Source organism: Pelodiscus sinensis, chromosome 1, assembly GCF_049634645.1.
Source record: "Pelodiscus sinensis isolate JC-2024 chromosome 1, ASM4963464v1, whole genome shotgun sequence".
NCBI lineage: Eukaryota > Metazoa > Chordata > Testudines > Trionychidae > Pelodiscus > Pelodiscus sinensis.
Genome location: NC_134711.1, coordinates 46932992 through 46959615, shown reverse-complemented (window position 1 = coordinate 46959615; position 26624 = coordinate 46932992). Strand labels below are relative to the sequence as shown.

The window sequence follows — 26624 nt, the reverse complement described above, 5'->3', positions numbered from 1 at the left end:
AATTCATGAACTGGAAAAACGTGACTGTGGATCATAAATTGCTTTCGGTGTTACTAATTTCGAGACATTCTCTCAGTAAAAGGTGAATAAATTCATTTACATGATTTGTGAATTGTGCCATTGGAATTCAAGAGTAAAGAACTGTATATTGTGTATTAATCCTGATGCTAAAAATAGATTATAATATAATTGAAATGCAGGAAGGAACATTTATGTTCTGCACTGTTCAGTTAAAGCTGTATTCACTAAATTAACAACAACAACAAACCCATTAACAAATAGATTAGGTAAATTGTGATAAGCTCAAATATTTATGATTTGTTCTCCAATGCATTTTGTTTGTAAAACTGGAAGAAGAAAAAAAAAGATAGCTCTCCCTTATTTTTTCTATCTTCTATAGTTTAGTGACTTGCTTATGTTTTGTAAAATGCATTCCCACTATGCATTGTTCAATCAAAGAGACTGTTCTAACACAATATGACTTTTAACTGTGGATATTTTCTGTAAGTCTGGTTTCAGAGCTTGTTTTTTTGTGAGAACACACTACCTTTGATTTAATTTTTTCCGACACTGCGCCCACTGCACAGTAGAAAAAAAAGTGTAATTGTAGTTTTGTCCTTTACAGCACAGGACAAATAAATGTCAAAATCAAATGGTGGTGTCCCCCAAGGGAAAATATACTTCAGTTATGAAATATTCTTACTCAGTTCCCATTGCTATTCCTATGAACAGCTAGGTGAAGCTGCCTCAGGATCTAATCAGATGCTACTCATTTGCATATAATAAAAATTGTGCAATGAGGTTTTAGAGGAAAAGTGCATAATGTCTCTTTAAAATCATCTGGTGTAAAACTAGTGCTGCTTTGGCTCTGGATGAATGGTTGCCAGCTCTTGAACAGAATACTTTGACAAGACCTGGTATGAAATGAACATCTGTTTATATTGTTGGCATTTTAATTGTCAGTTTAATTCTGTGTTTAATAAACATGCTTTAAAGTGGCACAGTGCTATTTCCTGTTACGTTCCTTGGAAATGCTGTGATATTGATAAAGTGTCAGACTCTTACTTGAGAATGACGATAACAATCAACTTTACAAAGGAATCATTAAGGAAGCTTTAAGTGGAGACCAATGCAGGGGAAAAGGCCATTCTTGGGTTTTATTAGCACTCTTAATTGCATTGTTACTCAGAGCAAGTGAAAACTAATCACCCTTATTCATAAACGCGTTTTGCACCCTTGTTGAAACTGTGGTTTTAAAGTTTGGGATTTTTTTCCCCTTTAAATCCAGAGATGTTTTGAAGAATGTGGTAAGGATTCAGAATGAGAACACACTCATTGACCTTCATTAGGACAATTAATTTGCTGGCCTCAACTGCTTTCAAAACATTTTAGCTTTGTGGTACGTGCATGTTCAGATGTCACATTTGGTCTCCAACCTCAAATCCTTTCACTGGATTCCTTTCTATTGGCACATCAAATTCCAACCCAACTCCCCACCCTCTCTTTCAGGCTTATGCAGAATGTTGCCCCATCTGCATAAGCTGCTCAAGTGGCATGGTTGCACTCCAGTGACGCCATGACGACACATACACATTATCCATCCTGTCCACCATCCGTTGATTGTTCTCATTTCATTCTTTTCCAGATCATAGGGAGTGTGCTCTTCTTTTCTTGTTGGTGTTAGCCTTTTCCCAGGTTTAGCCTCATGAACTTGTACTAGGGTCAGCCTCACACTTCTCTGCCAGGCAGCACTCTTTTCTTCACAGTTTCACATCCCGTCTCACAAATTATTTCCCCATGAATACTTCCTCCCATGCTGTTCACCTTCCCCAATCTAAGCTATTGCCCTATGCTGAGTTTTTAACTAAGTTGAACCACAAGTTCTTTGCGGCAGGGACTCAAGAACTAAATGTTAAGATGTAGGAATGAATTGAGATGGTAATCATTTAACCCTTTCAGAAATCTAATTGCAGTCTTTGCATTTTCCATGTGATTGATTGCTATATTTCCAGCACCTCTAGTGTTGGACTGAGCAAGGCTGCTATTACTTCAGACAGGAGTAGAGGAGCCTACTCATTTTTTGAGAAGTAACGTTAGTTCGGACTAAGTCTGAATTAACGCGTCCTGGCACGCACTTCCTGGTTCAAATCAGCTGTGATTCGAACTAGAGTGCTGGCGAGATCATGTTAATGAAGCGTGGGATATTTAAATCCCCGCTTCATTAACTACTTTGGTCGTCTCCATTTGCATCCCTACTCCGAACTAGGGATACAATGTAGACGTACTCTCAGGCTGTGTCCAGACTCAGGGGTTTTTTCGAACAAAGTAGCCTTTTTTCGAAAAAACTTCACCTGCGTCTAGACTGCAGCCGCGTTCTTTTGAAATTAAATCGAAAGAATGCGGCTTTTCTTTTGACGGTGGTAAACCTAATTCCACGAGGAAGAACGCCTTCTTTCGAAAGTGCTCTTTCGAAAGAAGGCGTTCTTGAAAGCAAACAGACTTTTTAGAAAGAGAGCATCCAGAGTCACTGGGTGCTTTCTTTCAAAAAAGCGGCTTGCTTTTTCGAAATTCCGCGTGCAGTCTAGACGCTCTCTTTCGAAAGAGCCTCTTTCGAAAGTATCTTTCGAAAGAGCCTCTTTCGAAAGAGGCTTGCAGTCTAGACATAGCCTCAGACTCACACCCTGGTCAGATATAGCTGTTATATTGATGTAATAATGCATGAGGACGTGGGCCACTCGTTCTATCTATTGTAATGCTGTTGTGTCTCCCTCTCTTACTGGTTCACTGCCAGCGTGGGGCACCCTGCATTGAATTACCAGCTAAACAGGGTGTGGAGACAACTCCCTCCTTCCTGATTGGCCATTACTGAGACATTATCTCCTGGAGATCTGTGTTCCCTGTAAGCTGTGAGTTTTTGCAGCCACTCAAGAGAGATTCAAAGGCAGCCAAACTGATTAGCAGAGCATCCATAAATAGGTTTTTGGTTTCCTAATGGTGATGCACATTCACACATGCCCCTGTGCTCATAAAACGATTTATTCTTCATATGGATGCAAAAAATCCACACATGGATGAAAAAGTTCAGCGGGAACATTGTTGGTGACTAATTTTTACCACAGTTCCATTAAGCATACTTACAATATAATACATTAATCCTTAAATGTTAGCCATACATACATCTCACAATGATTATGCATCTTGACAAGTTATGAGCTTGTCTGTTATTCTTTATGGATAAATATATTGTAAAACGTGTTTAATGCAGTGAGAGTTGCACAGAAACAGTGGCAGGAAGAAGTTGGAGTGTGAGTGAGAGTGGATATGATAAGGAAGTGGGCATGTGAAGATCCAATAACCCATAGGTTAAGGTGCTCACCTGCGATACGACAGTCTCTGCCTAACTGGGAGATGCTATTCTCCCTCTCGCTCTCTTTCTGAAATTGCATCCTGGGCCTGTGAATTTTTTTTCTGATGACAATTGGGTGTAAACAGAGGCATTCCCATAAAGATTTCAGTTTTTGATAAATTAGCATTTTGTAATGAAAAATCATATAGTTGAAAAATTTTCACCCAGCTCTAATTACAATGCATACACTTTACGGAGTCTTTTGAGCTGTAAATCATGGTGCAAGGCACTGGTGTCAAAAACCCACTGGTGTCAAAAACTTTTATATACAAAAGAATACTGTAAATCTGAAAATGAATGTAATTTTGGGTTAATTTCATAATGCCATGCCATCGCAGCTGCGAAGTATGTTAATATGTGGAGAGCTACATTTGATTGTGGGACTTTGAAAGGTTACTGTTGCTTTATGCATTGGAGAATATGTATCCTATGTAGGTGAAAATCCTTCTCTTTGAAAAGGTATATGTTCTGACCATACTGCATAAGATAATCAATATAATGCTTGAAAATAATTTAGGATTTTCTGTTAAAACCATGGAAACGTTAGCAGCACACTAGTGGTAGCAGCAGACACAAGTTGGATTCACTCTGTGACTCATTCATCAGTTATTCCAATGATAAAATATGTTTTTTTCTAGGTTGACTGCTGACTGAAGGTGGGTATCTATAGTGTGATGAAGTCAAAGCCTGAGTATTGAGGAAGACGTTTATTACCTGAGGTACACCAATATACATTGTCCCTTAGTATGATCATCTAACTATGGCACTCTACTGACCCCGCCCCTTTTATCATATATCTGAGCATCACACACTCTTTAATGTGCTTTAATGTACTTATCATAAGACCCTTGTGAGATAAGGAAGTACTATTTCTGTATAGTAAGCAGGTCAGAAAGACTAAGAGATCCATCCAAGATTAAACAGAAAGCCTATGGCAGATGTGGGAATTGAGCCCAGTTTCCTACGTCCCAGTTTAGTGCGCTCATCCTTCCTTTGTAAAATATTCCATATCTTCTAAACATATCTTTTAATTTTATTATTTTAAAGGAACAGGATTTAAAACAGAGGAATCATAACAAGAGTATGGCCCTTTACCAGATAGAAATGATAGTTATTATTATTTATTTTAATGATGCAGCAAAAGGCAGAAGTGTTTGATAAACATTTCCATTCTGTATATGGAAAAACTAGATATAATCATATTAAAATGATGTAACAACATTCTTTCCACCTCACTAATTTCTCAGGAGGATGTTAAAGGGACATTTTAAAATCAGCAGGTCCAGATAACTTATATCAGAGAGTTTTAAAAGAACTGACCAAGGAGCTTATTGGAACTGAATGTTGATTTTTCAGTAAGTCTTGGAACATTGAAGTAGCTCCAAAATTGGGGAAGAAAGATACAGTTGACTCCATATTTAAAAAGGGTGAAAAGGATGTATCAGGCCTGTCAGTCTGAAGTCGGTCCCATGGAAGATAACAGAGCAGCTGATACCAGACTCAATTAAAAAAAGAATTAAAGAAGGGTAATATAATTTATGCTATAACATTAGTTTATGGGAAATGTTGTATTTTTGATGAGTTTATATACTTGGTTGATTAAAAGCAATAGAGTGGTGTAATATATTTAGATGTCTGAAAGGCATTTAACTTGGTACTGCATGACATTTTGATTACAAATTGGAAACAATATAAAATTAACATGGCACATTTTATATGGATTAAAACCTTGCTAATGAATAAGTCTCAAAATATAACTGTGAAAGGGAAATAACCATCAACTAGATATGCTTTAGTGAGAGTCTCTCAGGTATCCTTGCTTGGCCATACACTAACGTATTTATCAATGGAGTGAAAGACAACATAAAATCAATAACTGATAAAGTTTGTAGATGACCCTAAAATTGGGGGGCGCGATAAATAATCAAAAGCACACGTCGCTGATATAGGCCTGGATCACTTGGTAAGCTAATCAGTAGCAAATAATAGGTATTTAAATATAGCTAAATGTAATGTATACATCTGGGAACAAAGGCCTATTTCCAGATGGGGGGATGATCTCCTGGGAAGCAGTAACTCTGAAAAAAATGGAGGGTGCACAATCCGTTAATGTGAGATCCTTGTGCAATGCTGAGGCCAAAGGCCTAATACATTTCTTGGATGGATATATAGGACCCTTGAATAAGGGTTAGAGAGGTTATTTTACCACACTACTAGGCACTATGAAACTGTGGCTGAAATTCTGTGTCAAGTTCTGGGGTCTACAATGCAAACAGGATGTTGATAATTTGGAAAGGATTCAGAGAAGAACCACAAAAATGATTAAGAGATTAGAAAACATGCCTTATACTGTGATAGATTCCAGGAGAGCAATCTATGTAGTTTAACAAAGAGGAGCTTAAGGGGTGATTTGATTACTGTCAATACTGCCTATTTGATGAACAAATACTTAATAATGGGCTCTTCAGATTAGTAGGGAAAAAAAAAAGACATAACAGTCCAATGACTGGAAGTCAAAGGTAGGCAAATTCAGGCTGGAAATAAGACACACATTTTTAATAGCAACAGTTTTATCAACAGTTGAGGTATATTATCCAGATCTGTCAGTTTTAAATCAAGATTGAATATTTTTCTGAATGATCTGATACTAGGAATCATTCTGGGAAAGACCTGTGGCCTATGTTATACAGGAGGTCAGTCTAGATATTACAACAGTTCCTTCCCTTCTGGCCTTTGAATCTGTGAACTTTGAACTTCAGCTGGTGAAACTGTCACAATTCTATTGACTTGAATAGAGTGATGAGAAAGTGCGCTAGCTGAGGAGCTGCCCTTAAGCCAGTATTTCTTAAACTTTTTGAGGTTACGGAACATCAAACAATAATATTTTTTATGCGGAACACCTATGAAAATTTTCTTTAAAAAATTGTCACGCAAAAAAGACATAAACAAAGAAGTAACAAAAACAAAGAAGAGGTTGTGGCACACCTGCGAGTTTTTCACGGAACACCAGTGTTCTGCTGAACATAGTTTAAGAAACACTGCTCTGAGCTATTCGAGGAGGCTGACTCTGACCTAGAACGAAAAACATATCGCTACAATCCATTTTTTTTTTCTAATTAAATTATGCTACCTCCAGTTGTCATATGTTGTAAATAGTTAAAGCAGATTTTAAAAAATAATGCTAACTAATTTAAACTCTTCCATGAGCTTGAGGAATCATTAGGATATAAATTTCTTGTTTCATTAAAAACTGTTTGCACTGCTGCTCTTGAATAAGAAGCTAGTTGCATTTTAAAATTTTCATTTCATCTCAACTTTCAGTGAGGCTCTTAGTCACAGCAGTTGCTAACTGGTACCCTGGTCAGCAGTCTCTGTAAATGATTCAGTGAACGGGTAAGGAAAGTGAACTGTTCTTTCACCCTTAAAGGATCTCTTCTGGCTTGTTATTGGTGAAGAGCTCTCAGGTTTGGGAACAGAGAACTGGAAGTCTGGTACTTTTCAGGAGCTAATGCAGGCTGACCCTCTCTAGTCCAGCACTCACGGGATCTGACCAGTGCCAAAACAGAACATTTGCAAGCCTATGGGAGGTCAGTATTGTCTAGCAGCATTATCAATACTTCTACTGTTTACTGGGCTCTTGGAGGTAAATTAGGGGGTAAATTAGAGTTAAATAACAGCACAGAACACTGAGAGCCAGGACTGTAAACAAACTGGGACCACAGGAAACTTGGTCACACCCATGATTAAGTGGACATCCAGCTGACTAAAATCGTGCCAGGCCATAGATGTTGCCAGACTAGAGAGGTTCAGCATGTAAAAGCAAGAGACGTTTTTTTGTTTTGTTTTGTTTTTTGTTTTTTTACAACTGCTTAAAACAGTATGAATAAAATCTATCTGCTACTCTGTCAGTCTATGGAACTCCCAGGATTTCAAATTCAGTCTCAGATTGCAATTTATCTCTTGCTCACAGGCCAGAGAGCTTGGGAACACTCATGCTAATCTCCAATGACCTGAGGACATCACTGATGAGTTCTAGATAGTTCTAAGAACAGTTCTCCTCATGAGAGTCATGGCCATCCTGACTTGGTGTGTTTGAAGGTTTGGGGTTTCAAAACAGGAGAGATTTAAAGGAATGAGGATCATCTAGCATTCAACTATCACGGTGATGAGAAATGGCATAAAACCTAGATAGCTCAATTTCTCTTTTAGATAGAAAAAAATCCTTTTATAGATAGAAAAATATCTATCTACAGGCAGTCCCCGGGTTACATGGATCCGACTTCCATCGGATCCCTACTTACAAACGGGGTGAGGCAACCCCGCACTAGCTGCTTCCCCCCAGCAGACCAGGGAGACGCGAAGCTAGCGCTCCCCCCCCCCCCAGCAGACCAGGGAAACGCGGAGCGGCTTTTCTCAGCAGACACCTCAGCTTGAGAATAAAGGACTGAGGGAAGTGAGGTGTGGGAGAATAAAACTGAGCTCTGGAGAAATGTTTGGCTAGAGTTTTCCCTACAATATGTACCAGTTCCGACTTACATACAAATTCAACTTAAGAACAAACCTACAGTCCCTATCTTGTACGTAACCCGGGGACTGCCTGTATATTATTTAAAAAAAAATTTCCTGCAGGACGACAGAGTGACTCTGATCCCAACAGACATCCCACTCTTCCCCTGCTCCCTAAGCTGCCCTGCCTCCTTCCTTCCTTCCACTGCTAACCCAGCAGGGATCAGCAACCCATGGCTCCCGAGCAGCAGCAGCAGCAGCAGCAGCAGCAGCAGCAGCAGCAGCACTGAAGGTAAGCTGCTGCTGCTGGTGGTTAGTTTCCGGGGGGAGGCGGAAAACTGTGGGGGAGGGAAGGGAGGTGGGGAGACCACTGTAGGGGAGGCTAAAAAAGCTCCAGCAATGGGGATGGGCCACCAGAGAGGCCTGCTGTGGGGGAGGGCACTGAACTGGGGGACACTCCGGCCCCTGAACTGGGCTGGGAAGCACTCCAGCCCCTAAGCACTCCAGCCCCTAAGCTGGGACTGGGACTGGATGCGCCCTGGTAGCAGCCACATGGCAGACTGCTGGGAGTTACAATTTCTGTCTGTGGGGGGTGAGAAGACATGGCAGGGAGCAGGGGCCCCTGCTGCAGAGGTCTGATGCGAGGGGGAAGGACAGAGTGGTGGACACCCTGGCCCCTGAATCAGAGCCAGTAAGCACCCCTGCCCTTAGCCAGGGCTGGATGTCCCTCCAGGAGTTGCCCACCCTCTGGGAGCCACACAATCTCTTGGGGGGCTCGGGTACGGGATGCACGGGAGCTGTAGAGCCTTGTGGGAACTTGGGTAGAGGGAGGGAGGTACACTGGACAAGCGCAGCATCCCTGAAGGGGGGTGCATGGGAGCCATGCGGCTTTGCCCCTCACCAGTGGAGGACCGGGGGGGCCACAGCCTTCTCCCTTGCAGCTGGAGGGAGAGGGCTGAGCACCATACTCCCTTCCTCATCCCTGCCAGAGGGAGAGGGCCTGGCCAGCTGTGGCCTAAGGCCAGCCCAACCCATCCCCAGTGGCTGGAGGGAGGGAGCCAGTCTGGCCTAACACCCTGGTGGCTGGAGGGAAGGAGCCAGGCTAGCCTTGGCCTGGCCCAACCCCCCAGCGGCCAGAAGGAGAGCGCTGGGCCAGCTGTGACCTCAGTCTGATGCAACCTCCCCCTCCACCCACGACGCCTTGGCCTTGGCCCCCTCCAACCTCCCTCTCCACACCTTGGCCTGGCCTGGCCTTCTCCGGTGGCTGGGAGGAGAGCTGGGGCTGCCTGTCTATGGAGAGGGGGATTGGCAAGCATAGTGAGCAGGAGGCATGGCCCCCTAGTTTTAAAAAATATATGTTAATATTGGAGAATTCTAGAAGATATCGATTATAAATAACTACCTGGAGGTTTGCTAATATCCAGTTTCTTGGATGTTATGTGACATTGGATGTAATGTGAGACAAATGCTGGTGCCAGCAAATAGTCCAAGCAACCACTGTATAACAAGCATCCTCTCATTAATTCACAGAATTACCACAGCCTTAATCTACAGAATTATCCCAGTTTTAGGATTATAATGGCTTCTTCTATTCCATTGGGGTGCAGGTGAAATTGGCTAGTGGACCACCACATTTGTGGATCTACCAGTAATGCTTCTTACATTCTTTGTCTGCATTGCAGCGGCTTTGAGTAATTTCAGAGCTGGCTTTTGTACCTGGGTAGATTTTTAGCATCATATCCACATTAGTTCCACTGCAGGCAGGTTTGTCTATGGATGTGGAGGTGGGACAGGACTTTCCCCTGTAAGATAAGTGCTGTGTTCTCCCAGTGAATCATAACAAAGTACTCTAGTTATTAGAGTACTATTATTTTTGGCAACAATTATTTTTATTACTATCACTACATTTAAGAGGCAAAAAGATTCATGTCTCTGTATTGATTCATAATGATTTGGAAAAGTTCCCATAAACAAAACAAACAAACAAAAAAAAACCCAAACCAAACCAAACCAAACAAAACCCAAAAAGAGTTTATAGGAAAAACAGGCACATGGTTTTCTTTATGTCAGTCTCATTTCTCAAAGGTATTAGTAGATTGGTAAGGACCTGACAGTCAGATTTATTGAAAGTTATATAGGTAAATTATAGGCCAGCTCTTTTCGTGAGTTGAGACTGTGTGGTCCTTTTCTACCTCGGGAATCCATCTTTTTCTGAAAGCCTCTATTGTACTCAATACAGCAGAGATTAGAAGCACCAGCTACCTTTTATTTAAAACATATTTGCATTAAATTACAACAGGTTGCTTTGCAGACAGACATATGAAAGCCACATGTATGTTATGTAGAGACAAGTGTTAAAATTCCCCTGAAGTGGTAGAAACATGAGAGACAGAGAGAGAAAATAATTTTGGCCATTGTAGTCAATACAGTGAGGTTGAATTGAGCTTTGTCTATTTTGTATTTTTAGCAAAGAAAACATATGAACTGAAAATGGTTAAAATATATTCTGAACAGAAAGTATTTAAGAGGGTAACTGATAATTCCAAACTATTCTGCAAAACCAGATGTATTTTCCAGATAGTGAGCTGAAGAATACTTTAAGTGTACAATATACTTTGTCACATTTTATAATATTTTGATGGCTGAGGATTAGTGTTTTCCTTCACCCTATCAGAGCAATGTACTAAAAATAACAAACAAAGGAAACAGTTTCTTTTTGGTGAATTATGTTAAACCATTTTGTCAAAGCTAATACATCTAGGCTGTGTCTAGACTGGCAAGTTTTTCCGCAAAATCATCTACTTTTGCTGAAAAACTTGCCAGCTGTCTACACTGCTTGAATTTCTGCAAAAGCACTGACTATCTCAGTATTTTGTGGAAATACTATGCTGCTCCCATTTGGGCAAAAGTCTTTTTCCGAAAAACTTTTGCGCAAAAGGGCTAGTGTAGACAGCAGAGATTTGTTTTCTGCAAAAAAGCCCCGATTGCGAAAATGGCGATCGGGGCTTTTTTGCGGAAAAGCGTGTCTAGATTGGCCATGGACGCTTTTCTGCAAAAAGTGCTTTTGCGGTAAAGTGTCCATGCCAATCTAGATGCGCTTTTCCGAAAATGCTTTTAATGGAAAACTTTTCCGTTAAAAGTATTTCTGGAAAATCATGCCAGTCTAGACGTAGCCGTATATGTATTTTGGGCCAGCTCTGTTAAAGTGGTAACAGCTTACTTCCCAGATGAATTTAGCCCATAGTTCAAGAATTATTACTTTACTAATTTGTTAATTACTGAATATTAATATTAATTAACTTAATATGCCTGATGTTTGCAACCCTTTTACTTGGCTACGTAATAGAGAGCTCCACTATCAGCCACGGTAAAATGACTTGATCACATACAATAATACTATGAGGTGGTGCACATATTTAGAGGAATTGTGTGACATTGTCACTTCTGTAAACGTAGTATCTAATTTCTATAAAGAGTCCCCGTTTGTGAGCACTTTAGTTGAACAAGAAGATTTAATTTATTTGTTATTTTATGAAGCATTTTTATGCGTAGAAAAAGTGCTACTTGTTTGCACATGCTGGTTATGTGGCATTCTTACATGATTTCATGCTTTGCTGATGGAAAATTAGACCCTTGTGTATTATAAAAGAATAAAAGATAGCTATAGAATCAGGATGCGATTGCCTCAGGACATTCTGTTGACAGCTAGAAATATATACAGACAAAGCAATGTCACTGGATGCTAATGTGAACTATAGAAGTTGATGAGTATGGTAAATCCCTGTAAAAAGAAAAGTCTAACCCTTTTTATTTTGCAGGTTTTGCCTTTAAAATTTCCAGCAGTTAAACCTTTCAGTGGTTTTGTTAAACAAAACCATTTTTAACATTTTAAAATGATACGTCTACTAAGGTACACAACGTTTGTTTATATGTTTGTATCAATATTTCTGTATTCTGAAAATAAAATAGCCCTCTTAGAGGGCCAAACCTTTTATCACCCACCAGGTGAAACTCTCATTGACTTCAGTGAGATTTTTGAGTGGGTAAGAAATGCTGGATTGGACTAGTACTGAGTTGCAATAGGAAAACTGATATTATCAGTTTATCTGAAACTATAGCAAGACATCAAATTAGCCCAAGCTGTTACAGTAGCTTTCCTGGCACTTTCCTACCACTGAAGGTGCTAACAGCTTTCTGAGCTGTATCCTTCCTGTCTCAGCAATCTATCTATTGAATCTGATCTTTATCTGCTTAGGTATAAGTACCCATTCTCCAGATACTTAATGATGCCTTGTTCTCCCCCCCCACACCCTTTCTTTTTCCTTTCTCTTCCCCTCTCCTATTTATTTCCAGTTTTCATATCTCCTACTCATAACTCTGGTCATCTAAAGAAGTGGGCTGTGCCCATGAAAGAACATGATACCATCTACATGTTTTGTTAGTCTATAAAGTGCTACCAGACCATTTGTTGTTTTTCTGGCTTCTTTGGGCTTTCAGTAATCACCCTACACATTCCATAGAACAGATCACAGTGCAGAGGTGTGAATTTGTTTCTACTTAACCCTAATATTAGCATGATAGTATTATTTGATTCCTGTGATGTAACAATTTTCGATGTCTATTCTCTAACAATTCAATTAAAATGAAGCAGTTTTGATGTTGGCCTGTCTAGTTGTGCTTTCGTGTATCTTTATACTTTAATGATATAGCAGGAACATATGAAGTTTGAAACAACTGATACAAAGTTAAGTGCAACTATCTCCTTTAGGGTATGTCTAGACTGCATCCCTCTGTCGGCAGAGGGATGCAGATTAGGCAGGTCGACGTTGCAAATGAGGCAGGAATTTAAATATCCCGTGCCTAATTTGCATAAAAATGGTCTCAGTACTTTGTCGGCAAAAAGTGGCAGTCTAGAGGGGGATCTGTTGAGAAAGAAAGCCTTTTTCGACAGATACCTTATGCCTCCTGCAAGGAGGTTTACAGGATCTGTTGAAAAAGGCTTTCTTTCTCGACACATCCCCCTCTAGACTACCACTTTTTGCCGACAAAGTGCTGAGTCGGCAAAATGCAGTGGCCATTTTTATGCAAATTAGGCACAGATATTTAAATCTCTGCATCATTTGCAATGTCAACCTGCCTAATCTGCATCCCTCTGCCAACAGAGGGATGCAGTCTAGACATACCCTTAGTGATGCTAAGGGGACAGAAATTTGTGCATCAGACTGTTTTCCCCATTACATTCTATTACAAAAGATTTTTAATATGTCAGTAATATTATGTTTTGAGATAAGAAAAACCTAAGAAGTTAGAAAAGTGAAAAGTAAGGATAAATGGCAAACCAAGTGGTAACTTCCCTCCCTTACAGATGTGAAGTAGTAACTTCCCTCCCTAACAGATGATACCCCTGAAGTTGTTGAGGGTCACTGACCCAGTCACCACAGCACTGAAATATATGGGAGGTGGTGGTTGAACACTGATGAGCTAGAGGGAAACTGAGGAAGTATGGCCACAACAGACCACAAGGGAGGAGCCATGGAAGCAGAAAAAAGCTTTGGGTGGTATCAATAGAGTTAAAGACCTGATAAGCCGTATAGCTGTACTTGGAAATTGGTTGAAACATAATTTAAAAATAGAATATTAAAATATCTGAAAGACAGTGATATGAGAGTATCTAATGAACACAATTTCTGTAAAGTAAAATCATGGCTCACTAATCTATCAGAATTCCTTGAACATGTCAACAAAAGAACAAATTGACTTAAATCTATTTAAGAGGCTGCTGAAGAAATGAAATAATTGTGGGATGGGAGGCAAAATATTGTTACGGCTAAGATGCAGGAAATAGGATTGGAATAAATGGTTAATATTTATCATGAGGGAAGAGCTAAAAATGGGGTGCTTCATAGTTTTGTATTATGTGTGGCATTATTTTATATATTTATTCAAAATCTGGATAGGGATCTCTATGCTGATGTAGCAAAAGATGCAGATGACGGAACATTATTTAAGACCAGAGAAGACTGTGAGCGAGACCTATCTAAATTAGGTGATTGAGCATCATAAGAGCAATTCATTGTTGATAGATGCAAAGTAACGCATATTCTATGTAGTGAAGATCTTGAACTATTCATATACCTTGCAGGATTTAAAAGTAATGATATGAACTCAGGAAAGGGACTTGGGCATTATTATTGAGAGCTCAATGAAGACCTTTGCTCAGCTGCTGCCAACAAAGCAGACAAGATGTTAGCATTGATAAGAAATGAGATTTAGAATAACATGGGAAAACATTACAATGCTCCTATGTAAACCAGTGGTGTGGTATCATCGGGAATCATGTACAATGGTGATCACCCCTTTTCAAAAATAGTGCAGAATTAGAGGAGGGTTTAGAGAAAAGAGGTGAGAAAGATTAGGGGCATAATAAAACTCTTATGCAGTGAGAGACTGGGACAATTATTATGAAAAGATGAGTAAGAAATGAATGGTCTACCGAAGGTAGCTTGGGAGTTTCTGTTCTGATAACACAAGAACAAGAGGACATTCAATTAAAACAGAAAAGTTGTAAATTCAAGTTATAAAAGGAAGTATTTTTCCCCACAAATACTGATTGGACCTTGGAAGACATTGCCACCTGATATCACTGAGGTAATGAATTTCGTGAAGTTCCAAAAGTGGTTGGGAGCTTGTATGGATTATCTGATGAAGTGAATTTTAACCACAAAAGCTCATGATTCTCTCTATTTTTGTTAGTCTCTAAGGTGCCAAAGGACTACTCAGTTTTCAGGCATATCCAGGATTATACTAGTCATCAGTGCCGACAGTGGGAGGAGGCAAGGGGACGGTTGTCTCAGGGCTCAGCGATTCAAAAGGGCCCAGGGCTCCCAATTATCTCTCCTGTAAGAGTGATGGCAGCTGAAGTGCTGGGCCCTTTAAATCACTGCCGGAGCACTGCATGTCGTGCTTGCTGGGGGCTGAGAACATGGCATGCTTTGGGGGGAGCTGAAAGCCAGATGCTCCTACCCTGGGAGCACAGAACTGGGCCTCTCCCACTTTCCCAGAGGCCCGGCAAGTCTGTTGGGCCGCACTGCTGCTCATCCTAAAAATAAACATTGAAATTTACCTCCAACTATTTGGAATTAGTGTAAGGCTATGATGGAGACAGATGAGCCCACAACTGCCTAATATGGGATTTCTTGCACTTTTCACTGAAGCATTTGGGCTCTGGCTATTACAGAATTACTGGTGTAGACAGATGACAGGTCTGATCTTCTATAGCAATTCCTATGCTCTTATGGATCTTCACAATGCTTCCTTGTCCTTCAGCCTTCCCTGAAGTACAATGGAATATGGAATCTATGGTAATTGGTCATTGCTTTTATAGGCTAGTTACCCTTAGGTTGCTGGAGTTTGTGCTGTAGAAGACAACAAAATGCTGACAATTGCAGCCATAGGAATCAATCCAGAGAACCCAGTAGGTTCTGAAATCTATAATCTCTGTTGCCCCGCCTGTGCACTGAGTACCAGCCATGTTGTACAAGCCCATCTCAATGCTCATCATTCTGAGCTAGCAATTATTGTCTGCTTTTGGGGAATCAGGAAAAGGTTAGCTACTCACATTCACTCATTGCGCCATATTGTGCCAACATTTTGAGCCCTTCAAGAGAGGTTCACATGAGTCAGATACCTGAAATTTGAAGCAAATTGGAAAATTAGAGCATAAATCAATATTTTGCAGTAGATCAGACTTACATTTTGCATACTGCCGTGTAAGAGAAAGTCTTATGGACAGTCTGCTCTCCCGGTCCCCAATTGCATATCTTCTCTTCCCATTATCCCTTCTGCCCTATAAGCTAGCAGAAAGAGGTCCATAGGCAGTTACAAATTATTTTTTCATAGTGTAAAATCCTTTGCATATCCTATTACATAAAGAACACGTTAAAAGAATGTTAAGGTTGAAAAATGGAACACTGTTAAGTGAGAGAGGACCAGAATGAAGTTTGCCCATGCAATCTTAATTTGGCCCCTTTGCACATTATGATATAGTCTCTAATTACAAGATCACTAAGGGTTTGTCTGCACAGCTCTTCAGTTCAGACTATATGGGTGCCAGCTGCAGTGTGCACTAGTGTGCTGCACTGTAACTCCCCTGTGTGGAGGCTACTGAGAATAGCAGTCGAGTGGCATTCTCCTCCTTTCATCCATCAAAGGGACAGTGTTATTATCCGAGGCTCTTAAATTTGAAAGTAGATAGTGACAAGGACCTATTTAAATTCAACACTTTAATTTCTGTCTTGCTCATTAGGTGAAGTGGTACCCAGAAGTGTAAACAGCCTGGAGCCAAATTTGACCCTAACATGGGCATCCTCTCTCCCCTACTAATGTATCTGAAGTCAGAATGTGGCCTTCATAATGTATGGATGCAATCCTCCTACTATTCTGTATGCTGTTATGCCTGTTTAAAGCACTAGATGAGCAGAATACTGGACAGAGCATACTTGCCTGGAGCCACTAAGAACATATGGCATAATCCAAGACAGGTGTTTGTAAATCCAAATGATCACATTAGACCCCCTTAGGCTACAACCTGAATGACAGCAGTGGGATTTTGTAGTTTATGTAGGACCCTAAATTAAATTGTCACCCTGAATTTGTGGATGGCACCTAAGTGGGGTGAAGGGAAGTTATGATTTCTTCTTGTACTGTAGGCTGAGGATTCTTCCAATTACTTTAGCCTACATTTTGCTGGAAGTACAACTTTTGAAAACATTTTAAACTCTTACTTGAGCTTAGTTTTTTAAAAGAAATGTGTCCAGCAGCATGTCACTGGACAAGGGGTTCTCTAGAATATACATACAATCTTTCCAGGATGACTCATTTGAATGCATGCTGAATAATGGAAACCTTCTTGGATTGATGAATTCTGATTGGCTTTGGCAGCTGTCCATTCTAAGGGAATAGATTCATACACATAAGCCATCAAGTTTAGCTGAAACTACTGTTCAATATTGTAAACTGCCAACTTTATAATCTTTAAGCAAAAAAAAAAAATAGTTTTTCTCCCAACAAAGACTTTTATAAAAGCAATAAGGTAACGGCATGAAGTGTGCTTATCATGATATAATCACACCCCAGGGGGAATGAGAGGTGCTCGGCTGCACCTCATGCTTTGTAATGACCCAGGGGTGTGATTATCTTATGATAACCACACTCCTTGTCATGCCTTATTGCATATATATTCCACATGTCATAATGAATCCTGAAGCACTTTCTAGGTCTCGTAGCAAAGGCAATGACTTTGAAGTATAGGAAGTAGCCAGATTTTCTAGGTACATACAGATTAATATTGTATACATTAGGAGGAATTATGAATGACTACTTATCTGTACTAGCCAGGCCATAGCTTTTAACTCTTTCTGGGAACTTCAGGTTTCCCATTTTGTTTTATTGACACATGCTAAATTGCTCTATTAAAATGCAGCATAAATGCTAAACAAAATATTCTATCATATTCTGGTACATCAAGGCAATGATATTTATGATACAACTAGCTTGTGCTTTCCTGATAGGACTCTTCTACAGTTATATGGCTTTATTTTAGAAACCGTTGCACATTTAGTTACCCTTTAATTAAGAATGCAGCCATTCTAGCTGTAGCGTCCTGAATCATGATGTGTAGGTTTCGGCAATGGTGGAAGAGGAAAGAAGGGATGAAAGGACCACCTGGGGTCCTTTTCAATGTTGGTTGAATATCATGTGGGCCTCTCTGTTACAGGAGTTACATCAGGAAGTTGCATGTCATCTGGAGACATCTAGTTAATTTTAAAATTCTGCACTTTAAAAGTAAAAATAGTAATAAATTCTAATTAAAATGAATGGGGTTAATGGGAGGTCCATAAGGGAACTGGAAGATCAAGATCAAGGGACTTCTGAATTCACAATTATGGACTGACATAAAAGACAACAGGATAATAAACTAAGCAATTATCTTTGATATACCTTATCATATAATCGCACCACAGGGCGAATCTACACCTCAGGGACTGGGTTTCTCAGCAACTTTGCAACCTTGTTAATCTGATATATGTAGCAGTCAACATTTAAATACTACTGTGCTGTGCAGGAAAATCTCCAGTACTGTTTCATGCCTGTCAACATAAATTGGTAGATAAAGATGATGGCCTATCATTATGACCACTGATGGCTTGATTCATTGTCTGCATCAGCTCTGAGATCATTCAAGTTAACTGTAGGTCATCATAAGGAAATCTGTGTCTAAACTAAAGCTTATTTAGCTGTATAGTGCACAAGAGGAATACGACTGATTATCATAAAGGTCAGACATGCACATTTTAACTGGTGGTAATGAGTAGTTTTAAAGATGTTTGAGCCTTTTCTTAATCTTGCCATGTCACAAGGCTTCTATTGTTATGCACCATAGAATATGCCTTTAATTGTACCATTTGCCCTATTGTGTCTTGATCACAGAGAGGATAGTATGATGTTACTTGTGATAAACGCCTACCACATGTCCTAATAATTACTAGTCTTCAGTAAATTGCACAGTGAAGTAACACAGAAGTCTGGTAAAACAAAAGGCTCTAGAAAGTTGAAAGCAATACAAATAGTTTCATGTAGTGTTACCATATTGTGCTGAATCTACCTCAAAGTAGATTATAAAAATAAATATCTCTCAAGCTTTAAGTTATAGAAACTGTGAAGATACTAGAAAACATCTTAAGAAGTCTTATAATAATTAAGAATTATTATAGCTACTGTAGATTTTCAGTCTGATTTAACGAGGTAATATTGAAAAGATGCTGGAGATCTTGTGATTCATCAACAAAATTAACATTTGTGGAAAATTATCTTATGAACTAAGGACATTCATTGCATACAGAAAGTGGTTTTCAGACAGAGATGTAAAAAGAGTGTATTTTCCAAGGAATGTACTATCTTAGTTTTACTTGTGCTCTGAGCAATTAGTTCCCTAGTATTTCAGAAAAAGAAGCTAGGTTGAAAAATGACAAGTTCAGATAATTCAAAATGGTAGTATCCATGAAAACTTCAACAGAGATGTAAAATAATCTGAGAGGAATTCTAATTCCTTTCAATGGTTGGGGTACTAGTCTGACTGAACCAACCCCATTTTGCATGTTTTAAGAAAAATATCTGTTTAAATTTAACTTTAAATTTAATTCTCTGTTTATTTATTTTATTTTGATTATCTAGCTGTGTATTGAAACGCTTCCCTGTAACTTTAAAAGTGATACACTTGATAAAAGGAGTTTAGAGGAAAGAATTCATGACATTGGTTGAAGTACTGACTAGAACATTCCTTATAGTGACTGCTGGCAGTAGCGACTAGTAAACAATTTAGGATTAAAATTCTGACAAAATTCCCATTAATTTAAAAAAGGACAGGATTTAACTCCAAACTTTCTTGAAATTAACAAACTAAGGGACTGTTTGAATCATAGAATCATAAAATCACAGAATCCTAGAACTGAAAGGGACCTCACGGCACGACCAAGCACACTCTAGATCATCCCGATAGACCCCAAATCTTCTCTTAAATATCTCCAGTGATGGAGATTCCACAACCTGCGTAGGCAATTTATTCCAGCGTTTATTGCCTTGACAGTTAAGAAGTTTTTCCTACTATCCAACCTAAACCTCCCTCACTGCAGTTTAAGTCCATTGCTTCTTGTTCCATCCTCAGAGGCCAAGCAGAACAGTTTTTCTCCCTCCTCTTTATAAATCTCTTTTAGTTACTTAAAAACTGCTATCATGATACTGATTTGATTTTGCCCCCCAGTTCTGCCTAGTCCCTCCTTTATCTCTCCTATTAGAGCCCATGCTCCCCATTTCTGAGCCATCTCCCATGTCTCCATGCTTTTCACTTACCTGTGGGCTTTGGTCACCTGCCCCTGTTGAACCTAGTTTAAAGCCCTGCTCACTAGGGATGTCTGAGATTTCTGAGTGCCACCTATGAGGTGCTGAAATTCTTTAATTCCTATTACCTTCACAGGATGTTCTCTGCATCTTGCAGGATTGGGCTCCTCTGTAGGCCCTGATCCTGCAAAGATTTACACATGTTCTTAGCTTTCATTAGGTGAATGTCACTTCATTCCTTTGAAGTCAGGATGTTCAGGTGATCTAACCAAGATGCTGTGAAGATTATACAATAAAAATGTATATAATGGAGTTTTTAAAAGATGTTATGAGGTATCTAAGGGCTAAATACTTTCATTACTAATACTATTTGTTATTCATTCAATGCTGTATATTAGACAACATTCAGCCAGAGTATAAGAAAATGTACCCCGCTATCTGTATTACTCATAGACTTTAAGGTCAGAAGGGACCATTATGATCATCTAGTCTGACCCCCTGCACAGTTGCAGTTGTCCTTATTTACATCATAAATGGATGTGATTTTTGTATGTCTTTCTCTGATCATTGAGCTCCATTTTTCATGTGAATTGGAGACATTCACGTTAGGTTAGTCACTCTGGGATCCTCTGGTGTAACTACCGCAGTGTGTTGTGACTCTATAAGGCACTAGTACTGGAAAAAGGCCAGGTCAAAGAGTGTGCTGATTCTCCACTTCCTTTTTAGCAGTTCACTTCAGAAACACTGCGTGTTCTACATCCCCACTGTCTCCTTCCCTCTGGATATCAGAGGGAATGTTAATGTGCACCCTCTTCCCTGTGGTAACTTTGCTGAATCTGGTCCCTTCAATTAGTAATATAGTTTTGCCTCAAAAATATAGATTTTTGCATTAGGAAACTCCATTTGTCTAGTCTCATGTGATTTAGTATTAACACTGAAGTGTCTACAGTTCTGCAGAAAACGACTTGGGATATGTCTACACTACAGCACTAATTCAAACTAACTTAATTCGAATTAGTTAATTCGAACTAAGCTAATTCGAACTAGTGCATCTAGACCTAAAAACTAGTTCGAATTAGCATTTTGCTAATTCGAACTAGCATGTCTACATTGAGTGGACCCTGAACCGAGGTTAAGGCTGGCCGGAAGCAGTGCCGGCAGGGCATCAGATTAGGAGTTAGAGCGTGGAGCTGCTGTCTCAGGCTAGCCGAGGGCTGTGCTTAAAGGGATCCTACCCCCACCCCGGACAGACAATTCTTAGGGGTTCCCCACTCACTTGTCTAACCCAGTCTGGCCCAGTATGGCCAGTTTGGTCTGACCCAGTATGGCCATTCTAAGCTCAGGGCTCAGGGTCGGGGGTCTCACTGGACCACCCTGATTTTCATGCACACCTGCTCCTGGGTGGCCAGGCTGGCAGCTCTCCTGCCCTAGATGGCCACTTTCCTGTGCCTAGTACGGAGGTCGTGGATGAGGTCCATGATCTCTGCACTAGACCAGGTGGGCGCCCGCCTCTTGCGGACCTGGGCAGGCTCCCGGGAGCCACCAGCCTGGTCCCGGGAAGAGGCGGAGCGCTGGGTGGCAGCGGGTGGCTGGCTCGTGCCATGCCAGGTGCAGGGTCTGCTGGCTGGGTGCTGGCAGGCTTGTACCTGGCACGGGCACCGTAGCCAGCCCGTGCCCCTTTAAGGGCTCCGGGGCCGGGAGGGGGGCAGAAGAGTTTCCCTGGTGGTGCCCAGAGTGGCCACCAGGGAAAGCTGGGGAGGGCTAGCCTCCCACTAGTTCGAATTAAGTGGACACAGCCCTTAATTCAAACTAGTTAATTCGAACTAGGTGTTAGTCCTCATAGAATGAGGTTTACCTAGTTCGAATTAAGCGCTCCGCTAGTTCGAATTAAGTTCGAACTACCGGTTCGCGTGTGTAGCGCCTATCAAAGTTAATTCGAACTAACGTCTGTTAGTTCGAATTAACTTTGTAGTGTAGACATACCCCTGGGGATTACAATGGATGAGAAGCTGGATATGAGTCAATATTTTCCCCTTGTAGCCAAGAAGGCTAATGGCATATTAGGATGCATTAGGAGGAGTGTTGTCAGCAGATTTAGAGAAGTTATTATTCCCCTTTATTTGGCTTTGGTGAGGTCACATCTGGAGTATTGTGTCCAGTTCTGGGCCCCCCAATATAGAAAGGATGTGGATACATTGGAGCGGGTCCAGTGGAGGGCAACCAAAATGATTAGGTGGCTGGAGCATGTGACCTATGAGGAGAGACTGAGGTTTGTTTTGGGTTTGTTTAGTCTGCAGAAGAGAAGAGTGAAAGGGGATTTGATAGAAGCCTTAACCTTCCTGAAGGGAAGTTCCAAAGAGGATGGAGAAAGGCTGTTCTCAGTAGTGACGGATGGCAGAACAAGGAGCAATGGTCTTAAGTTACAGGGTCTAGGTTGGATATTAGGAAAAACTCTTTCACTAGGGCTGTGCCTAGACTGGCAAGATTTTCCGCAAAAGCAACTGCTTTTGTGGAAAAACTTGCCAGCTGTCTACACTGGCCGCTTGAATTTCCGCAAGAACACTGCCGATCTCATGTAAGAAATCAGCGCTTCTTGTGGAAATACTATTCTGCTCCCATTCAGGCAAAAGTCCTTTTGTGCAAAAGCTTTTGCGCAAAAGGTCCAGTGTAGACAGCTCAGATTTGTTTTGCGCAAAAAAGCCCCGATCGCGAAAATGGCGATCGGGGCTTTTTTGCACAAAAGCGCGTCTAGATTGGCATGGACGCTTTTCCACAAAAAGTACATTTGTGGAAAAGCATCTGTGCCAATCTAGACGCTCTTTTCCACAAATGCTTTTAACGGAAAACTTTTCCGTTAAAAGCATTTACAGAAAATCGTGCCAGTCTAGACGTAGACTAGGAGCGTAGTGAAGTACTGGAATGGGTTACCTAGGGAGGTGGTGGAATCTCCATCGCTAGAGGCTTTTAAATCTCGACTTGACAAAGCCCTGGCTGGGTTGATTTAGTTGGGATTGGTTCTGCCTCGGGCAGGGGGCTGGACTTGATAATCTCCTGACATCTCTTCCAGCTTTATGATTCTATGTGTCCAGTGGATGTCAGAGTGAATGTGTCCTCTTCTGTTACTTTTAGCATGCCTTTTGGGAAACACATCACAGAAATTATTTTCTAACAAACAAACTGAGTAAAAACTTTGTATCATTTATTCACGATCAAATTTATCAAATACCTAGCCCACTAACATTGTATAGTATAAATAATAATGCCAGAAATAACTTGATAAAACCACTTCTCAAGGGGCTATAGTGCAGTTCACAAACAAATTATTCAAGCTTTGTTCAGGTGAGTTTTGGGCAAACATCCAAATTTTGGTTGTCAGAGATCCAGAGTGAATCATAAAATAAATGCTTAGAGGGAACTTGAGAAGTGAACTAGGCTAGTTCCCTGAATGGAGACAGGACTACATATTCCTAGACCATCCTTGTCAGGCGTTTATCTAGCCTGTTCTTAAAAACCTGAAGAGATTCCACACCATCTCTTAGAAGTCTATTCCAGTGCTTAATTATCCTTTTAGTTACAAACTTTTTTTCTATTATCTAACCTAATACTGCAGATTAAGCTGCTTATTTCTTGTCCTACTGTCAGTGGACTTGGAGAACAATTGATATAACAACCGGTAACATACCTGAAGTCTGTTATCAAGTCCACGCTTGGTAATTTTTTCTCAAGATAAAACATGCTCCGATTTTTTAACTTTTCCTCATAGGTCAGGTTTTCCAACCCTTTTATCATTTTTGCTGTTCTCTGGCCTCTCTAATTTGTCTACATCTTTTTAAAAGTGTGGTGTCTAGAGATGGACATAGTACTCCTGATGAAGTATTCCTGACTTGGAGTGACAATTACCTGTTTTGTCTTAATCCAACTTTCTTATTAATGCACCCTAGAATGTTATTAGCCTTTTCCACAACTACATTACACTATTGACTCCTACACAGTTTGTAATCTGCTAAAAAAAAACCCTTTCAGAAGTACTACTGCCTAGCCAGTTATTCCTCATTTTGTAACTGTGCATTTGACTTTTCTTTCCTAAGAGTAGTACTTTGCACTTGCTCTTATCAAATTTCATCATGTTGATTTCAGATCAACTCTCTGATTTGTCAAGACACTTTTGAATTGGAGTCCTGAAGATTGCTCCATGGTAGGTTTCCTTCTTTTTATGCAGAAATGGAGACTGAGCAATACTACGAAATGTCCAACTTTGCTAAAGCTTTATGTAGAAAGGGGTTCTGCAGAGTTTTGGAGGTAATGTAGAGCAATCCCTGCCATTTCCACAAATATGCCAACTAATATCTGCATAGATGACAATGATCATAGACTTGTAGACTCTACTGTCAGAAGGACCATCATGACCATTTAGCTGCTTGAAGGGAGCTCTGGAAAAGAAAGGCTTTGCAGTATGCAGATGGTGCAGACCCCAGCACAAACTCTCCAAATCTTCATCCCCCGCACCTATGTTTCTAAAGTTTACTGAGCTTCTTGGATAGCAGAAATTACATTATCAATAGATAAGTAGTGACTAAGTAGTAAAGGCTGCATTGGGTCCTATGGCAGGACTAATATTCTTCTATTTCATACTTCACAGATTTAATTTCATCTCCAAATCTGGCACAATAACACTGCAGAGAACAATTTAATTTTCTATGTAATTTATAAATAAAACAATTACTTACATTTTCAAAGAAAATAGTTGGTAATAATCCTTTTTGAAGTTTTGGAGTGGCTCCTATAGATGAACAGTTTAATCCTGATGCAATCCAGACCCGCCCTCCCCAACCAGATTAAAATTAAACATTGCATTTATTTCTTTCATTCAAACTAATGTAACTGAGCTTTGTCACAAGTAGCCAGCAGAATGGTCAGTGACTTCTGCTGCGTTACTGGCTGTGCTGAGCTCATTAAATGTCAACCGACGACCACTATGCCAACATAAATAATCCTATTTTGGAAACCGGAGAACATTTTATGACATTAGAACCTCTGTCTATGGACAAATAACAAGTTATGTTTATTCTAACTTTTAAATACTTAACCCACACAATTCAAAATATGAAAAGTAAAATCCTTTAAAACAAGGTTTCCTGGGTATAGGCCTTTGATGTAGACTGATTTATAATCTCACAGAATCATGCATTCCCAATTCTTCTTTGCTCCCTATCAGATAAAAACCAAACAATGATGTCAGTGGTTCCACAGAGGTGAGAAATTTGACAAGTTAGTGTGTTTGATCAGGGAGTGTGTGCTTCAATAACATTTTCTGACTTGTTCATTTTCAAATACCTAGGAAGAGCTTACAAAGTAGAGAGCTCCCTGATCTTTGCATTTTTTCTCTTAAAAGGGTTCCAAAACATTGATGTTGCCACCACAGGGGTTATCTAAATTTTTGTTCTCATTATTCTCAGCATTTTATTTTTTTTCAGAAAGGAGTCTTTGATTTTGACTTGTATTTGCCACAATTAACTTTTCTTGTAATTCTGTTGCAGCATTCCATTTAAAGAATGGGCAAAAATGCAAACCTAAGTAGAACAAATGAAACTTTTCAGAGTTCTTTCACAAGCAAAAATTCTCTTAGATGAAACTGTCAGGGGTCACACACCTCCACCTGAAATATAAATGTCCTGAAACCAAATAAGTAAAAAGGGAAAATCAGTTGACTTGTTTTGTGTTGGAGTGCGGTTTTTATGCATATCAAAGTCAAATGAATAGCAAATTGAAAAGCATTCCACTTATGGTTAGAAATTCAGTGATAGTCATAACTACATAATTGTGTAAATCTATCCTTATTTATGTGAACTTCTTGTGAGATTTACTTCAGGGTATAACCTGTGAAGTGCTAATGATCTTACACTGCAGTCCTGACTGTCAAATCAAATTATAACACCATTGCATTTATTTTTCAAGCAGTTGCAACATGGATTAAACTTTTCTTAGATGTAGGACTAAGCACCTCATTAAGTGGGTTAGAATCAATGTTGATTTCTCTATTAAAATGAGTAGCCTGATATTAATCAGTCATTGCTAAACTATGTGAAGTTGCTGTTGACCAGGAATTAGATATTACTGTAAAGTGTACATCCTTTTTCATTATTACTGCAGTTCAATATATCTTAACTTTATTCTGTTGCAACCCCTTTAATTAAACAAAAACCTGTATCCTGCATATAGAAATCTATGGTAGGTATAACAACCTAATAACTATTTATCTGCTTGGAGGCTATGAGTCATTGTGTTAATCTTTCAGGTCATTTTGCTTCTAGGACAATTCAGACTTTCACATGTTCTAAATAGAGATTTACAATGCAAATGATGACCGATCCTTAATCAAGGTTATTAAAGTTACTGAAACTGTTCTCTTTCTTGGGGTAAATTTAAATTAGTGTATCTCCATTGACTCTGATTTATACAAGTGTAAGAGAATGGAGAATCAGACCCTTTTTCTTATAAAATATTTATTAGTGGAATGGGAATGTAATGTTACAAGTGACTGGTGACTTATAAAGTAATAGATTACTGGGTTGTTTTTTTTTGGAGGATTGTAATCTGGGAGTACATCAATTTAACTGAGTTTCTCTCAAGGTCACATCAACAGCAAATATGTGAAGACTTCTGTTTTATAAGCAGATTCTCCCAGGGAGAGGACAACCCCAGCCTTTTCTCACTGCTGAAGTTTGGGGCCAGGTGAAGAGTGCCTTTCCATCTTGCAGGTGGGCTGCGGGCTTGGGGCTCCCTGCTTTGCATCTGGGAGCCTGTGCTGGCTCTCTAG

General features: G+C 39.9%; 1 long non-coding RNA gene across 2 annotated transcripts in view; it reads right to left on the bottom strand.

Annotated features, from left to right (window-relative positions):
- The window catches only part of LOC142829523 (uncharacterized), a 54563-nt gene that overhangs the window by 10398 nt on the left and 17541 nt on the right, over positions 1-26624 (bottom strand). For both annotated transcript variants that reach the window (XR_012903968.1, XR_012903967.1), the window contains exon 2: positions 15531-15599. This is a non-coding gene — a long non-coding RNA (uncharacterized LOC142829523). The remainder of the gene's footprint in view (positions 1-15530; positions 15600-26624) is intronic.